The sequence below is a fragment of the Cherax quadricarinatus genome, unplaced genomic scaffold (genome assembly GCF_038502225.1).
Source record: "Cherax quadricarinatus isolate ZL_2023a unplaced genomic scaffold, ASM3850222v1 Contig30, whole genome shotgun sequence".
NCBI classification, from domain to species: Eukaryota; Metazoa; Arthropoda; class Malacostraca; order Decapoda; family Parastacidae; genus Cherax; species Cherax quadricarinatus.
Window position 1 is genome coordinate 33,805 of NW_027195056.1, and position 14,833 is coordinate 48,637.

General features: G+C 49.1%; 1 protein-coding gene across 1 annotated transcript in view; it reads left to right on the plus strand.

Annotated features, from left to right (window-relative positions):
• Positions 1 to 14,833, plus strand: part of LOC128701037 (protein Wnt-5b-like) — a 72,764-nt gene that overhangs the window by 17,096 nt on the left and 40,835 nt on the right. The gene's annotated exons all lie outside the window — the stretch shown is intronic.

Sequence of the window (14,833 nt, forward strand, 5' to 3'; positions counted from 1 at the left end):
CTGCGAGGGACAAGGGAGAATGTTGGGGAGGTTGTGTCTGAGACGACCCGGCGTGGGACAAGAGAGAATGTTGTGTCTGGAGGTTTTGTCTGAGACGACCCTGCGAGGGACAAGGGAGAATGTTGAGGAGGTTGTGTCTGAGACGACCCTGCGAGGGACAAGGGAGAATGTTGAGGAGGTTGTGTCTGAGACGACCCTGCGAGGGACAAGGGAGAATGTTGAGGAGGTTGTGTCTGAGACGACCCTGCGAGGGACAAGGGAGAATGTTGAGGAGGTTGTGTCTGAGACGACCCTGCGAGGGACAAGGGAGAATGTTGAGGAGGTTGTGTCTGAGACGACCCTGCGAGGGACAAGGGAGAATGTTGAGGAGGTTGTGTCTGAGACGACCCTGCGAGGGACAAGGGAGAATGTTGAGGAGGTTGTGTCTGAGACGACCCTGCGAGGGACAAGGGAGAATGTTGAGGAGGTTTTGTCTCAGACGACCCTGCGAGGGACAAGGGAGAATGTCTTGAGGAGGTTGTGTCTGAGACGACCCTGCGAGGGACAAGGGAGAATGTTGAGGAGGTTGTGTCTGAGACGACCCTGCGAGGGACAAGGGAGAATGTTGAGGAGGTTTTGTCTCAGACGACCCTGCGAGGGACAAGGGAGAATGTTGAGGAGGTTGTGTCTGAGACGACCCTGCGAGGGACAAGGGAGAATGTTGAGGAGGTTGTGTCTGAGACGACCCTGCGAGGGACAAGGGAGAATGTTGAGGAGGTTGTGTCTGAGACGACCCTGCGAGGGACAAGGGAGAATGTTGAGGAGGTTGTGTCTGAGACGACCCTGCGAGGGACAAGGGAGAATGTTGAGGAGGTTGTGTCTGAGACGACCCTGCGAGGGACAAGGGAGAATGTTGGGTAGGTTGTGTCTGAGACGACCCTGCGAGGGACAAGGGAGAATGTTGAGGAGGTTGTGTCTGAGACGACCCTGCGAGGGACAAGAGGGAGAATGTTGAGGAGGTTGTGTCTGAGACGACCCTGCGAGGGACAAGGGAGAATGTTGAGGAGGTTGTGTCTGAGACGACCCTGCGAGGGACAAGGGAGAATGTTGAGGAGGTTGTGTCTGAGACGACCCTGCGAGGGACAAGGGAGAATGTTGAGGAGGTTGTGTCTGAGACGACCCTGCGAGGGACAAGGGAGAATGTTGAGGAGGTTGTGTCTGAGACGACCCTGCGAGGGACAAGGGAGAATGTTGAGGAGGTTGTGTCTGAGACGACCCTGCGAGGGACAAGGGAGAATGTTGAGGAGGTTGTGTCTGAGACGACCCAGCGAGGGACAAGAGAGAATGTTGAGGAGTTTGTGTCTGAGACGACACTGCGAGGGACAAGGGAGAATGTTGAGGAGGTTGTGTCTGAGACGACCCTGCGAGGGACAAGGGAGAATGTTGAAGAGTTTGTGTCTGAGACGACCCTCCGAGGGACAAGGGAGAATGTTGAGGAGGTTGTGTCTGAGACGACCCTGCGAGGGACAAGGGAGAATGTTGAGGAGGTTGTGTCTGAGACGACCCTGCGAGGGACAAGGGAGAATGTTGAGGAGGTTGTGTCTGAGACGACCCTGCGAGGGACAAGGGAGAATGTTGAGGAGGTTGTGTCTGAGACGACCCTGCGAGGGACAAGGGAGAATGTTGAGGAGGTTGTGTCTGAGACGACACTGCGAGGGACAAGGGAAAATGTTGTGTCTGAGACGACCCTGCGAGGGACAAGGGAGAAGGAGGTTGTATCTGAGACGACCCTGCGAGGGACAAGGGAGAATGTTGAGGAGGTTGTGTCTGAGACGACCCTGCGAGGGACAAGGGAGAATGTTGAGGAGGTTGTGTCTGAGACGACCCTGCGAGGGACAAGGGAGAATGTTGAGGAGGTTGTGTCTGAGACGACCCTGCGAGGGACAAGGGAGAAAGGTTGTTTGAGACGACCCTGCGAGGGACAAGGGAGAATGTTGAGGAGGTTGTGTCTGAGACGACCCTGCGAGGGACAAGGGAGGATGTTGAGGAGGTTGTGTCTGAGACGACCCTGCGAGGGACAAGGGAGAATGTTGAGGAGGTTGTGTCTGAGACGACCCTGCGAGGGACAAGGGAGAATGTTGGGAAGGTTGTGTCTTGACAAGAGAATGTTGGGGTTGTGTCTGAGGCGACCCTGCGAGGGACAAGGGAGAATGTTGAGGAGGTTGTGTCTGAGACGACCCTGCGAGGGACAAGGGAGAATGTTGAGGAGGTTGTGTCTGAGACGACCCTGCGAGGGACAAGGGAGAATGTTGAGGAGGTTGTGTCTGAGACGACCCTGCGAGGGACAAGGGAGAATGTTGAGGAGGTTGTGTCTGAGACGACACTGCGAGGGACAAGGGAGAATGTTGAGGAGGTTGTGTCTGAGACGACCCTGCGAGGGACAAGGGAGAATGTTGAATTGTTTGTGTCTGAGACGACCCTCCGAGGGACAAGGGGGAATGTTGAAGAGGTTGTGTCTGAGACGACCCTGCGAGGGACAAGAGAGAATGTTGAGGAGGTTGTGTCTGAGACGACCCTGCGAGGGACAAGGGAGAATGTTGAGGAGGTTGTGTCTGAGACGACCCTGCGAGGGACAAGGGAGAATGTTGAGGAGGTTGTGTCTGAGACGACCCTGCGAGGGACAAGGGAGAATGTTGAGGAGGTTGTGTCTGAGACGACCCTGCGAGGGACAAGGGAGAATGTTGAGGAGGTTGTGTCTCAGACGACCCTGCGAGGGACAAGGGAGAATGTTGAGGAGGTTGTGGGACGACCCTGCGAGGGACAAAGAATGTCTGAGTCGACCCTGCTAGGGACAAGGGAGAATGTTGAGGAGGTTGTGTCTGAGACGACCCTGCGAGGGACAAGGGTGAATGTTGAGGAGGTTGTGTCTGAGACGACCCTGCGAGGGACAAGGGATGTTGAATGTTGAATGTTGAGGTTGTGTCTGAGACGACCCTGCGAGGGACAAGAGAGAATGTTGAGGAGGTTGTGTCTGAGACGACCCTGCGAGGGACAAGGGAGAATGTTGAGGAGGTTGTGTCTGAGACGACCCTGCGAGGTTGGGACAAGGGAGAATGTTGAGGAGGTTGTGTCTGAGACGACCCTGCGAGGGACAAGGGAGAATGTTGAGGAGGTTGTGTCTGAGACGACCCTGCGAGGGACAAGGGAGAATGTTGAGGAGGTTGTGTCTGAGACGACCCTGCGAGGGACAAGGGAGAATGTTGAGGAGGTTGTGTCTGAGACGACCCTGCGAGGGACAAGGGAGAATGTTGAGGAGGTTGTGTCTGAGACGACCCTGCGAGGGACAAGGGAGAATGTTGAGGAGGTTGTGTCTGAGACGACCCTGCGAGGGACAAGGGAGAATGTTGAGGAGGTTGTGTCTGAGACGACCCTGCGAGGGACAAGGGAGAATGTTGAGGAGGTTGTGTCTGAGACGACCCTGCGAGGGACAAGGGAGAATGTTGAGGAGGTTGTGTCTGAGACGACCCTGCGAGGGACAAGGGAGAATGTTGAGGAGGTTGTGTCTGAGACGACCCTGCGAGGGACAAGGGAGAATGTTGGGTAGGTTGTGTCTGAGACGACCCTGCGAGGGACAAGGGAGAATGTTGAGGAGGTTGTGTCTGAGACGACCCTGCGAGGGACAAGGGAGAATGTTGAGGAGGTTGTGTCTGAGACGACCCTGCGAGGGACAAGGGAGAAGAAGGTTGTGTTGATGGAGGTTGTGTCTGAGACGACGCTGCGAGGGACAAGTGAGTATGTTTAGGAGGTTGTGTCTGAGACGACCCTGCGAGGGACAAGGGTGAATGTTGTTGGGTTGTGTCTGAGACGACCCTGCGAGGGACAAGGGAGAATGTTGAAGGTTGTTTGAGACGACCCTGCGAGGGACAAGGGAGAATGTTGAGGAGGTTGTGTCTGAGACGACCCTGCGAGGGACAAGGGAGAATGTTGAGGAGGTTGTGTCTGAGACGACCCTGCGAGGGACAAGGGAGAATGTTGAGGAGGTTGTGTCTGAGACGACCCTGCGAGGGACAAGGGAGAATGTTGAGGAGGTTGTGTCTGAGACGACCCTGCGAGGGACAAGGGAGAATGTTGGGTAGGTTGTGTCTGAGACGACCCTGCGAGGGACAAGGGAGAATGTTGAGGAGGTTGTGTCTGAGACGACCCTGCGAGGGACAAGGGAGAATGTTGCGAGGGACAAGGGAGAGGACGTTGTGTCTGAGACGACCCTGCGAGGGACAAGGGAGAATGTTGAGGAGGTTGTGTCTGAGACGACCCTGCGAGGGACAAGGGAGAATGTTGAGGAGGTTGTGTCTGAGACGACCCTGCGAGGGACAAGGGAGAATGTTGAGGAGGTTGTGTCTGAGACGACCCTGCGAGGGACAAGGGAGAATGTTGAGGAGGTTGTGTCTGAGACGACCCTGCGAGGGACAAGGGAGAATGTTGAGGAGGTTGTGTCTGAGACGACCCTGCGAGGGACAAGGGAGAATGTTGGGTAGGTTGTGTCTGAGACGACCCTGCGAGGGACAAGGGAGAATGTTGAGGAGGTTGTGTCTGAGACGACCCTGCGAGGGACAAGGGAGAATGTTGAGGAGGTTGTGTCTGAGACGACCCTGCGAGGGACAAGGGAGAATGTTGAGGAGGTTGTGTCTGAGACGACCCTGCGAGGGACAAGGGAGAATGTTCCGGTAGGTTGTGTCTGAGACGACCCTGCGAGGGACAAGGGAGAATGTTGAGGAGGTTGTGTCTGAGACGACCCTGCGAGGGACAAGGGAGAATGTTGAGGAGGTTGTGTCTGAGACGACCCTGCGAGGGACAAGGGAGAATGTTGAGGAGGTTGTGTCTGAGACGACCCTGCGAGGGACAAGGGAGAATGTTGAGGAGGTTGTGTCTGAGACGACCCTGCGAGGGACAAGGGAGAATGTTGGGTAGGTTGTGTCTGAGACGACCCTGCGAGGGACAAGGGAGAATGTTGAGGAGGTTGTGTCTGAGACGACCCTGCGAGGGACAAGGGAGAATGTTGGGTAGGTTGTGTCTGAGACGACCCTGCGAGGGACAAGGGAGAATGTTGAGGAGGTTGTGTCTGAGACGACCCTGCGAGGGACAAGGGAGAATGTTGAGGAGGTTGTGTCTGAGACGACCCTGCGAGGGACAAGGGAGAATGTTGAGGAGGTTGTGTCTGAGACGACCCTGCGAGGGACAAGGGAGAATGTTGAGGAGGTTGTGTCTGAGACGACCCTGCGAGGGACAAGGGAGAATGTTGAGGAGGTTGTGTCTGAGACGACCCTGCGAGGGACAAGGGAGAATGTTGAGGAGGTTGTGTCTGAGACGACCCTGCGAGGGACAAGGGAGAATGTTGAGGAGGTTGTGTCTGAGACGACCCTGCGAGGGACAAGGGAGAATGTTGAGGAGGTTGTGTCTGAGACGACCCTGCGAGGGACAAGGGAGAATGTTGGGTAGGTTGTGTCTGAGACGACCCATTCGAGGGACAAGGGAGAATGTTGAGGAGGTTGTGTCTGAGACGACCCTGCGAGGGACAAGGGAGAATGTTGAGGAGGTTGTGTCTGAGACGACCCTGCGAGGGACAAGGGAGAATGTTGGGAGGTTGTGAGGTTGTGTCTGAGACGACCCTGCAAGGGAGAATGTTGAGGAGGTTGTGTCTGAGACGACCCTCCGAGGGACAAGGGAGAATGTTGAGGAGGTTGTGTCTGAGACGACCCTGCGAGGGACAAGGGAGAATGTTGAGGAGGTTGTGTCTGAGACGACCCTGCGAGGGACAAGGGAGAATGTTGGGTAGGTTGTGTCTGAGACGACCCTGCGAGGGACAAGGGAGAATGTTGGGTAGGTTGTGTCTGAGACGACCCTGCGAGGGACAAGGGAGAATGTTGAGGAGGTTGTGTCTGAGACGACCCTGACGAGGGACGACCCTGCGAGGGACAAAGGAAAATGTTGGGTAGGTTGTGTCTGAGACGACCCTGCGAGGGACAAGGGAGAATGTTGAGGAGGTTGTGTCTGAGACGACCCTGTGAGGGACAAGGGAGAATGTTGGGTAGGTTGTGTCTGAGACGACCCTGCGAGGGACAAGGGAGAATGTTGGGTAGGTTGTGTCTGAGACGACCCTGCGAGGGACAAGGGAGAATGTTGAGGAGGTTGTGTCTGAGACGACCCTGCGAGGGACAAGGGAGAATGTTGGGTAGGTTGTGTCTGAGACGACCCTGCGAGGGACAGGGAATAATGTTGGTAGGTTGTGTCTGAGACGACCCTGCAAGGGACAAGGGAGAATGTTGAGGAGGTTGTTTCTGAGACGACCCTGCGAATGACAAGGGAGAATGTTGGGTAGGTTGTGTCTGAGACGACCCTGCGAGGGACAGGGAATAATGTTGGTAGGTTGTGTCTGAGACGACCCTGCGAGGGACATGGAATAATGTTGGTAGGTTGTGTCTGAGACGATCCTGCGAGGGACAAGGGAGAATGTTGAGGAGGTTGTGTCTGAGACGACCCTCCGAGGGACAAGGGAGAATGTTGAGGAGGTTGTGTCTGAGACGACCCTGCGAGGGACAAGGGAGAATGTTGGGTAGGTTGTGTCTGAGACGACCCTGCAAGGGACAAGGGAGAATGTTGGGTAGGTTGTGTCTGAGACGACCCTGCGAGGGACAAGGGAGAATGTTGAGGAGGTTGTTTCTGAGACGACCCTGCGAGGGACAAGGGAGAATGTTGGGGAGGTTGTGTCTGAGACGACCCTGCGAGGGACAAGGGAGAATGTTGGTAGGTTGTGTCTGAGACGACCCTGCGAGGGACAAGGGAGAATGTTGAGGAGGTTGTGTCTGAGACGACCCTGCGAGGGACAAGGGAGAATGTTGGGTAGGTTGTGTCTGAGACGACCCTGCGAGGGACAAGGGAGAATGTTGGGTAGGTTGTGTCTGAGACGACCCTGCGAGGGACAAGGGAGAATGTTGGGTAGGTTGTGTCTGAGACGACCCTGCGAGGGACAAGGGAGAATGTTGAGGAGGTTGTGTCTGAGACGACCCTGCGAGGGACAGGGAATAATGTTGGTAGGTTGTGTCTGAGACGACCCTGCGAGGGACATGGAATAATGTTGGTAGGTTGGGTCTGAGAAGGACCCTGCGAGGGACGGGGGAAAATGTTGGTAGGTTGTGTCTGAGACGACCTGTGGCTGCTGAGAATGTTGGTAGGTTGGATCTGAGACGAACCAGCGAGGAACGGGCGAGTATGTTGTTATGTTGGGTAACGATAAAGAGGTGTCTTGGCAAGTGGTTCACCTATGTTGTAGAAGCCGCTTCCAGGATTCCAGGATTCTGCGGTATTCTCTTCCTCCCTGACGATGAGTCTTGTGTCTCTCTACTTAATTAAACGGTTTTTAGTTTAATAAGTTTATTATGGACCCAATACTCATCTTGTGGGTGGCAGTCAAAAGATTACAGAGGTACATAATGGGTCCTGGGACTGGGCGCCTAAGTTCTGACAGCTGATGGTTGTGAAGGTATCGGAGGAGTTCCTTAAATCGACCGTCCTGCCTGCGTACTGGTGTTCTGGAATACGTGTTTGGAGGTCTCTGGATGTCTCACCCATGTATAATTGGTTGCAACCGTTGCAGAGGATTACGTATACCCTTGTAGAGGATTGAACCTTGTCCTGTCTATTATTAGTGATGTCTTTGAAGGTAGTGGTGTGGAGAAAGACACATGGAATGATGTTTAGGGAAAGATGCTGGAAAAATGCATGGAAACGGAGTTGGTAGGGATGACTATGGATCACTTTTAAGCAGCGTCATCTCTATTCAAAGTTTATTCTCTATAAGGATTACAATGCTGAGTTTACAGAAATTTGGTTATTGTTTGGTTTACATGTAGTAAAATTGTGATTACAGAGTGTACCACTAGAACACCTAGCATGGCTAGGCATTACAGTGTACCACTAGAACACCTAGCATGGCTAGGCATTACAGTGTACCACTAGAACACCTAGCATGGCTAGGCATTACAGTGTACCACTAGAACACCTAGCATGGCTAGGCATTACACAGTGTACCACTAGAACACCTAGCATGGCTAGGCATTACACAGTGTACCACTAGAACACCTAGCATGGCTAGGCATTACACAGTGCACCACTAGAACACCTAGCATGGCTAGGTATTACAGAGTGTACCACTAGAACACCTAGCATGGCTAGGCATTACACAGTGTACCACTAGAACACTTAGTTTAATTCTTAATTGTAAAATATTACAAATTATAAGGTAAGTTGGTATTATGGCTAAGTGACTAAATACTAGTTTGTGAGTTTAGCAATGTGAATGTTTTTGTTTTGGCACAGTACATAGTTTCAGTATTGGAGTATCACAGGATTCATTATTTTAAGACTGAGATTAATATTTCTGTTTATGGTCAAATGAGTGAGCGAGTGTAAGTGTGAACCACCAGGTGGTATTCGTGTAGTTAGTTGACGGGGTGTATCAGGGAGATAAGATGTTTTCTAATGGTAGTTTTGAAGGTGATGAATGTGTCTGCAGTTCTAGAGTTCTCAGGTAGGGTGTTCCAGATTTTAGGGCCTTTGACATACATTGAATTTTTGTAAAGATTTAGTCGGACACGGGGAATGTCGTAGAGATGTTTGTGTCTGGTGTTATGCCTGGGCGAGTTAAACATGTTACGTGCCCCGCGCCTGCAGTTTCTCATTAGATTTTTTTAGATTTCGACACCGAAGTGGCTAGTTTATTGTGCACCTCATATCCATCCTGTGGATGGTAGAACAAGAACATATCTATCCTGTGGATGGTAGAACAAGAACATATCCATCCTGTGGATGGTAGAACAAGAACATATCTATCCTGTGGATGGTAGAACAAGAACATATCCATCCTGTGGATGGTAGAACAAGAACATATCTATCCTGTGGATGGTAGAACAAGAACATATCCATCCTGTGGATGGTAGAACAAGAACATATCCATCCTGTGGATGGTAGAACAAGAACATATCTATCCTGTGGATGGTAGAACAAGAACATATCCATCCTGTGGATGGTAGCACAAGAACATATCCATCCTGTGGATGGTAGTACAAGAACATATCCATCCTGTGGATGGTAGTACAAGAACATATCCATCCTGTGGATGGTAGTACAAGAACATATCTATCCTGTGGATGGTAGTACAAGAACATATCCATCCTGTGGATGGTAGCACAAGAACATATCCATCCTGTGGATGGTAGAACAAGAACATATGGATACACAAAAGGCCCAGGAGCTAGACCCCAAAAGGGTTAACATATGGATTTATATCCACAGTTCACTTATCTGTTACAAGCAGATTTAGGAAATTTGCTCAGTATATCTGGTATCTTATTTTCATTAATAAGATATGTTGACATGTCACATAGGTTATTATGTTGTCTATCTGTGTTCCTCAATAAGTGGACAATTAAGCACATAGTGTTCAAGACAGTGACCATATGTCTGACCACATAATTTACATTTAGTTTGATCATCATCTGTGCGTCTCCCAAACTGCCAGAAGTACTTGTAACCAAGCCTAAGCCTGGCCACTACAACATCAGTCAGTACTTGTAACCAAGCCTAAGTCTGGCCACTACAACATCAGTCAGTACTTGTAACCAAGCCTAAGTCTGGTCACTACAACATCAGTCAGTACTTGTAACCAAGCCTAAGTCTGGTCACTACAACATCAGTCAGTACTTGTAACCAAGCCTAAGCCTGGCCACTACAACATCAGTCAGTACTTGTAACCAAGCCTAAGCCTGGCCACTACAACATCAGTCAGTACTTGTAACCAAGCCTAAGTCTGGCCACTACAACATCAGTCAGTACTTGTAACCAAGCCTAAGTCTGGTCACTACAACATCAGTCAGTACTTGTAACCAAGCCTAAGTCTGGTCACTACAGCATCAGTCAGTACTTGTAACCAAGCCTAAGTCTGGCCACTACAACATCAGTCAGTACTTGTAACCAAGCCTAAGTCTGGCCACTACAACATCAGTCAGTACTTGTAACCAAGCCTAAGTCTGGCCACTACAACATCAGTCAGTACTTGTAACCAAGCCTAAGTCTGGCCACTACAACATCAGTCAGTACTTGTAACCAAGCCTAAGCCTGGCCACTACAACATCAGTCAGTACTTGTAACCAAGCCTAAGCCTGGCCACTACAACATCAGTCAGTACTTGTAACCAAGCCTAAGCCTGGCCACTACAACATCAGTCAGTACTTGTAACCAAGTCCTTCAGAGTGCAGGCATAGCGTGTCAACGTGCCTCGTTGTGCTCCGGGTTTTCTAGTGTTTTCACGGTCGCTCTTACGTGCTAGAACTTTAATTTGTGTCATCAATCCTATACGATACATCCCTCTAGCGCCTGGAACCAATCTTGGGCGGAAAACATTATATACTGAGTAAAAAAAGGAGAATTAGTGTGCACTTCCTAGCAGAGTTTACTGCCAGAGGGGAATCATAGGCCTGTCCCGTGTGAAAAAATAATAATATTGAACTTTGTGTCAGAGGAAAGAAAGTCTCCCTGAAAGCATTGAGTATACATAGTGTATAGTGTATACTACAGTGGCTCCCTAGTATATTGATGATAAAGGCTAAAGTGTCATTTGAAAACAGGTGAATTTGTAAATGAAGTGATAAGCCTATAGAGGCAGGTGCCAGAAGTCGCCAGAACTTACCACAGGTCAGCTGTTTTTAATAATCTTCCTGGCTTGCTAGTGTACTCGCATATAATCTAGTGATACCAGTGAATAGCAGAATACAGTGCTGTAGTAGCAACTAACCAGTATTATAATGGTACTTAGTGGAGTGGAGTGACTTTCATTAGTTTCTTTTTCTTGAAATACCAGACGTTACTGTGAATTTCATATAACCTGTAGTTACCAGCGGTCGCAATATACACAACCAGAAGCAATTATTACTACAGAAAAAGCGTCCTTCCTCCAAAATTTGCACCAGTCAACTATAGTGATAATATAGCATTTATTGTGGTGGAGACGGAAAAAAAAAATAGAGAAGCTAGATACAGCGATTGATAAACAAAGGTGGAGGCTCGACCGTTCGTCACTGTAGGAGTGCCAGCAGTCACCGGCTCTTCAACACGCAAGTTATACTTTTGTATCAATCAAATCACATATTACTCGGGTAGATAATTTCCAGTAGATCCTTCATGTGTTAGCTCAAATCACCGACCAGTATGGTTTAAATAAGTGACCCACTGATCAGATCAGATAGACTGGTCCAAACCCTTGACTGGTCCGAACCCTTGACTGGTCCGAACCCTGGACTGGTTTCAAACGGTTTCGTTGTGCACCACCTAGCAGGTTATTAATAGAATATTCAAGAGGTTGCTAGTAGAATTGCAGTAAATCAACCATTCAAATCATTATGAAGCTGTGTGTAGTCTGTGGTCAGTCAAACAAACGGGCTTCCACATGCATAAATTGTCATTTCTGTGGAAATTGGTGTCACGCCCCTTGTGCAGATATCCAAGAACTAGCTACAAGCAGTATTAAAACAGGGAAGTGTTTTTGGGTATGCCCAAATGAGATAAATCTGTGGACTAAAATCACAAGGGTATTAAAAGAGGTCAACATCAAAGCTGCTTTCATAGAAAACCTGGAAGCTTTCTACAACAGATGGGAACATAAAAAGTCCGGGCTGAATGGTACTGCCCTTGATACTGGCCATGTAGTCAGAAACTGTAAGGCTGGAGATGATGTCCTGGTAGTCAGTAAATGGGGGGCTGATAGTGCTGTCCTGGGAGACAGTAATGGGGAAGCTGGAGGTGCTGTCCTGGGAGACAGTAATGGTGAAGCTGGAGGTGCTGTCCTGGGAGACAGTAATGGTGAAGCTGGAGATGCTGTCCTGGGAGACAGTAATGGGGAAGCTGGAGATGCTGTCCTGGGAGACAGTAATGGTGAAGCTGGAGATTTTGTCCAGGTAGTCGGGAATTATACGCAGGAAGGAATACATATGAATGACCGCATAGGGGACAGGAGCCATAGTAGGGAAACAAGTGTAGTCAAAGATAAGATAAAACCAATATTGCAAACTAGAAATACCGCAGGAAATAGCAAACAAGAGGACTCCACTAGCAATAGTGAGGATATATTACCAAAAACAAATGGTGGGAGCTCCATTGTTGGTGCTAGGGAGGATAGAAGTAAGACAGGGAAACATGCACCAACAGGGAATACAGACACAGAAACCCAAGGCAAACGGAAACCAAGCCTGTGCACATACTATGCACTCGGTATCTGCTGGCATGGGAAATCTGGAAAAACAGATGGGACGTGCAACTATGACCACCCTAGGAAATGCCATGCCCATATGACAACAGGAAAATGCAAACTCCCTTCCTGTAAGCTTTTTCACCCTGAACTGTGTACCTCTTCAGTACAGGAAAGACTGTGCTATAACTTAAATTGCCAGGCATACCATCTAAAGGGGACAAAAAGATACAAAACATCCAGGCCATGGGAAAACCTGGGTAGCCACAACCACTCAAGAGGGAGAGGTTTTTTAGTGCCAGGAAGGAAAAAAAACTGGCAGGAAATGGCAGAAATCGTACACCAAATCCAGTCATTCCTGGAGCGGAACCACAGTCGATGGCCTCCACTCCAAACCGACAGATACAGATACTAATGCCGGAAAAAAAATCCCCCCCCAGTACCAACAATACCACCAGTCCGATAACATTCTTCTTTGCAAATATACAGGGTCTAAAGCCAGCAACAAACAACAAAATACCTTTCATCCGTGGACTGCTTGCAGAGGCAAAGGCAATGTTCGCGGCTTTCACTGAGACCCACATAAAGGATCACTTGGACAACGAAATATGGATCCCAGGTTACAACCTATACAGATGTGACAGAGTGAACAGGCAAAAGGGGGGGGGGTTGGCCTGTACATTGCAGAGTCACTTGTTTGCACAGAACTGCTAAATGCCTCAAATGATGTAGTGGAAGTTTTAGCAGTAAAGGTCGAGAAGCAAAACCTAGTCATTGTGGTAGTCTACAAGCCTCCGGATGCAACATCCCAGCAATTCCAGGAACAGCTGTTAAAAATTGACCACTGTCTGGAAAACCTTCCAGCTCCTGCACCCAACATCTTGCTCCTGGGGGATTTCAACTTAAGGCACCTAAAATGGAGGAATATAGCAAATAATATTGTTGCAGTAATAACACCAGGAGGCAGCTCTGATGAAAACTCACACTCACGCGAGCTTTTAAATCTCTGCACAAAATTCAATTTAAACCAGCAAATAATAGAGCCTACTAGACTGGAGAATACACTAGACCTCATCTTCACTAACAATGATGATCTGATAAGAAATATCACCATATCAAAAACAATATACTCAGATCACAACATAATTGAGGTTCAGTCATGTATGCGCGGAGCCCCAGACCGACATAATGAGATTAGTCACGAGGGAGCCTTCACCAAATTCAACTTCAATAACAAAAACATAAAGTGGGACCAAGTAAACCAAGTCCTAACCGATATAAGCTGGGAAGATATACTAAGCAACACAGACCCCAACTTATGCCTAGAACAGATTAACTCGGTGGCACTCGATGTATGCACAAGGCTTATTCCTCTAAGAAAAAGGAGGAGTAGATGTAAAACAGAAAGAGACAGGCGCTCCCTTTACAGGCGACGGAAAAGAATAACAGAGCGGCTAAAAGAGGTCAATATATCTGAAATGCGTAGGGAGACACTGGTCAGAGAAATAGCAAGCATCGAACTTAAGCTAAAAGAATCCTTTAGGAGTCAGGAATCGCGGGAAGAACTAAAAGCCATAAATGAAATCGAAAGAAACCCAAAGTATTTCTTCTCCTATGCCAAATCAAAATCGAGAACAACGTCCAGTATTGGGCCCCTACTTAAACAAGATGGGTCCTACACAGATGACAACAAGGAAATGAGTGAGCTACTCAAGTCCCAATATGACTCAGTTTTTAGCAAGCCGCTAACCAGACTGAGAGTCGAAGATCAAAATGAATTTTTTATGAGAGAGCCACAAAATTTGATTAACACAAGCCTATCCGATGTTATCCTGACGCCAAATGACTTCGAACAGGCGATAAATGACATGCCCATGCACTCTGCTCCAGGGCCAGACTCATGGAACTCTGTGTTCATCAAGAACTGCAAGAAGCTCCTATCACGAGCCTTTTCCATCCTATGGAGAGGGAGCATGGACACGGGGGTCGTCCCACAGTTACTAAAAACAACAGACATAGCCCCACTCCACAAAGGGGGCAGTAAAGCAACAGCAAAGAACTACAGACCAATAGCACTAACATCCCATATCATAAAAATCTTTGAAAGGGTCCTAAGAAGCAAGATCACCACGCATCTAGAAACCCATCAGTTACACAACCCAGGGCAACATGGGTTTAGAACAGGTCGCTCCTGTCTGTCTCAACTATTGGACCACTACGACAAGGTCCTAAATGCACTAGAAGACAAAAAGAATGCAGATGTAATATATACAGACCTTGCAAAAGCCTTCGACAAGTGTGACCATGGCGTAATAGCGCACAAAATGCGTGCTAAAGGAATAACAGGAAAAGTCGGTCGATGGATCTATAATTTCCTCACTAACAGAACACAGAGAGTAGTCGTCAACAGAGTAAAGTCCGAGGCAGCTACGGTGAAAAGCTCTGTTCCACAAGGCACAGTACTCGCTCCCATCTTGTTCCTCATCCTTATATCCGACATAGACAAGGATGTCAGCCACAGCACCGTGTCTTCCTTTGCAGATGACACCCGAATCTGCA